This window comes from Sarcophilus harrisii, chromosome 2, assembly GCF_902635505.1.
Source record: "Sarcophilus harrisii chromosome 2, mSarHar1.11, whole genome shotgun sequence".
Taxonomy (NCBI): domain Eukaryota; kingdom Metazoa; phylum Chordata; class Mammalia; order Dasyuromorphia; family Dasyuridae; genus Sarcophilus; species Sarcophilus harrisii.
In genome coordinates this window covers 164,417,408-164,420,699 of record NC_045427.1, presented here as the reverse complement: position 1 = coordinate 164,420,699, position 3,292 = coordinate 164,417,408, and the positions used below count along the sequence as shown (strand labels likewise).

Sequence of the window (3,292 nt, the reverse complement as noted above, 5' to 3'; positions counted from 1 at the left end):
TCCCTGATACCCTCTTTTCTTTAGATTTTTAGGACAATACTCTCTTCTAGTTATCTTCCTATCATTTTAATTCCTTATGAGGTTCCTTTGCTAGATCTTCATCTACTTTACACCATTGATTTGCTAATTAATTTATGGAATTATGATCTTGTTTTTTAGGTACTTGACAGAGAAAACCACATTTGTGTCACAAAATGAAGCTTTAATCACATTAGTAAAGCACAGAAGATGCTGGGGCAAAGTACACAGAAAATAAAGAGACAGTGATTACTTTGGCAGCACATACACTAAAATTGGAATGACACAGAGAAGATTAGCATGGTCCCTGGACAAGGATAATATGCAACTTCATGAAGTTTTCCATATTTTTATGACCAAGTGGAATTTATACCAGGAATGCAGGGCTGGTTCAATAGCAGGAAAACTATCAAAATAATTGACCATAAATAGCAAACTAAAAGAAATATCATTATCTCAATAGATGCAGAAAAAAAATTGACAAAATACAACATCCATTCCTATCAAAAACACTAGAAAGTATTGAAATAAGTGGACTTCCCCTTAAAATGAAAAGTAGCATCTGTCTAAAACCACCAGGAAGTATTATCAGGAGTGAAACAAAGTTGTCCATTATAACCACTATTATTTCATATTGTTCCAGAAATTGTAAATTTAGCAATAAGAGAAGAAAAATGAATTGAAATTAGAGTATGTAATGAGGAAACAAAACTATCACTCCTTGAAGATGATATAATGGCATATTTAGAGAATCCTAGAGAATCAATTTAAAGAACTACTAGAAACAATTAACAACTTTAGCAAAATTTCAGGATATAAAATAAACCCACAGAAATCACTGGCATTTTTAATATGTTACCCACAAAGTTCAACAGCAAGAGATAGAAAGAGAAATACCATTTGAAATAAGTATAGGTAATATAAAATATTCGGAAGTTTATCTGCCAAGACAAAACCAGGAATTATATAAACAAAATTACAAAACACTTTTCACACAAATAAAGTTAGATCTAATGAATTGGAAGAATATTAAGTGCTTGTGGATAGGCTGAGCTAATGAAGGAGACAGACTGTGAAGGAAACAATAAAGACTTTGGACTCTATTGCTGTCCATCCTCATGGTGACTATCCTGCTGAGACTAAGGCCAGTGGATATAGCACCAACTCTGAAGTCAGGAGGACCTGAGTTCAAATATGTTCTTAGATACTTAACACTTCATAGATGTGTGACCTTGGGCAAATCACTTAACTCCAACTGCTTCAGGGGGAAAAATGATGAGAAGCATCTATTTAAAACCATCAATAAGCATTATTTGTAATGGGGATAAACTAGAAACCTTTCCAGTAAGATCAGGAGGAAAATAAGAATGCCCATTGTCACCAGAAATATTCAATATTGTATTAGAAATGCTAACAATAACAATATGAGAAGAAAAAGAAATTGAAGGAAGTTGAATTGACAATGAGGTCATAATACAAGTGTTTTTGCAGAAGATATGATAACATATTTGGAAAATCCTAAAGACACTAAAAAGTTAATGAAAACAATAATTTTAGCAAAGTGTGATGTCCAGGCTATCTTTCTAGAGGTCCTCTGGATGGTCCTTGGTGTCAGCAGGATAGTTTCCATGAAGATAGACAGGAATATGAGTCCAAAGTCTTTATTATCTCCTTCACAGTCTGTATGTGTCACAGTCCCAGTCTTATTCGGTCCCAGTCTCAGTCTGACCCAATCTCAGTCTGCATTTCTCCCAGTCTCCTCGTGCAGTATGTGACAGTTTGATTCTGTCCCCAGTTCTCTCAGCCCTTAAATTCTCTATTATAATTACATCATTACATCATACTGAGTATGTGCCAACTGTAGAACTATTACATCACCATGCTAAGTACTAAGTATATGTAAACTAGAAAACCATTATCTCATCAATCATATTGAGTAAACACCCTGCTGTAAGTATCCTTATTTAAAGTATACTTTTCCAGAGTTCTGGCCTTCTACAAACTAATATGATAAAAATGGCAACTCTACCTAAATTAATCTACTTATTCAGTGCCATACAAACAGCCAAGAAATCACTTTATAAAGTAGAAAAAATAATAATATTCATTTAGAAGAACAAAAAGTGAAGAATTTCAAGGAAATTAATGAAAAATAAATGCAAACAAAAGTGGCCTAATTGTACCAAACCTAAAACAGTGATCATCAATAACCATTTGGTACTGGCTAAGAAACAGAACAGTGGATCAGTTGAATAGGTTATGTTCACAAGACACAATAGTCAATGACTATAGTAATCTAGTGTTTGATAAATTCAAAGACTTTAGCTTCTGAGCTAAGAACTCACTATTTGACAAAAATTCTTGGAAAAATAGTGTGGCAGAAACTAAGGATTAGCCAACATCTAATACCCTATTCAAAGATAAGGTTGAAATGAGTTCATGACTCATGACATAAAAGGTGATACCATCTCAGTTCTGTGGAGAAGGGAGGAATTTATGACCAAAGAAGAACAAGAGAACATTATGAAATGCAAAATGGATAATTGTGATTACATTAAATTAAAAAGGTTTTGCACAAACAAAACAAATGCAGCCAAGATTAAAAGGGAAGCAGAAAGTTGTGAGGGAAATTTTAATAGTGATCTAATAAAGTCCTCATTTTTAAATATATAGAGAAATGACTCAAATTTATAAGAAGACTCCCCAATTGACCAATTGATAAATGGTCAAAGAATATGAACAACCAATTTCAGACAAAGAAATTAAAGACATAAAAATGTTCTAAATCACTACTTATTAAAGAAATTCAAATTAAGATAACTCTGAGGCATTACCACATACTTCTCAGATTGGCTAAAATGACAGGACAAGATAATGATAAATGTTGGAGGGAATATGGGAAAGCTGGGATATGAATGCATTGTTGGTGGAGTTGTGAACTGATCCAACCATTCTGGAGAGCAATTTGGAACTATGCACAAAGGACTATAAAACTGCATGCCCTTTAATCCAGCTATGTCTCTACTGGGTCTGTATCTTAAAGAAATCATAAAGAAGGAAAAAAGACACACATGTACAAAAATGTTTGTAGCAACCCTATTTGTAGTAGCAAGGAGCTAGAAACTGAGTAGATACTTCTAATTTGGGGAATGGCTGAAATAAGTTATGGTATATGAATGTAGTGGAATATTATTGTTCTGTAAGAAATGACTAACAGGCTTATTTTAGACAAACCTGGAGAAACTTACATCACTTGATATTGAGTGAAGTGAGC

General features: G+C 33.3%; 1 non-coding gene across 1 annotated transcript; it reads left to right on the top strand.

Annotated features, from left to right (window-relative positions):
- Positions 1 to 263: 263 nt before the first annotated feature.
- LOC116422056 lies at positions 264 to 370 on the top strand. The gene has a single exon (XR_004232650.1). It is a non-coding gene; the product is annotated as a U6 spliceosomal RNA (small nuclear RNA).
- Positions 371 to 3,292: the final 2,922 nt, after the last annotated feature.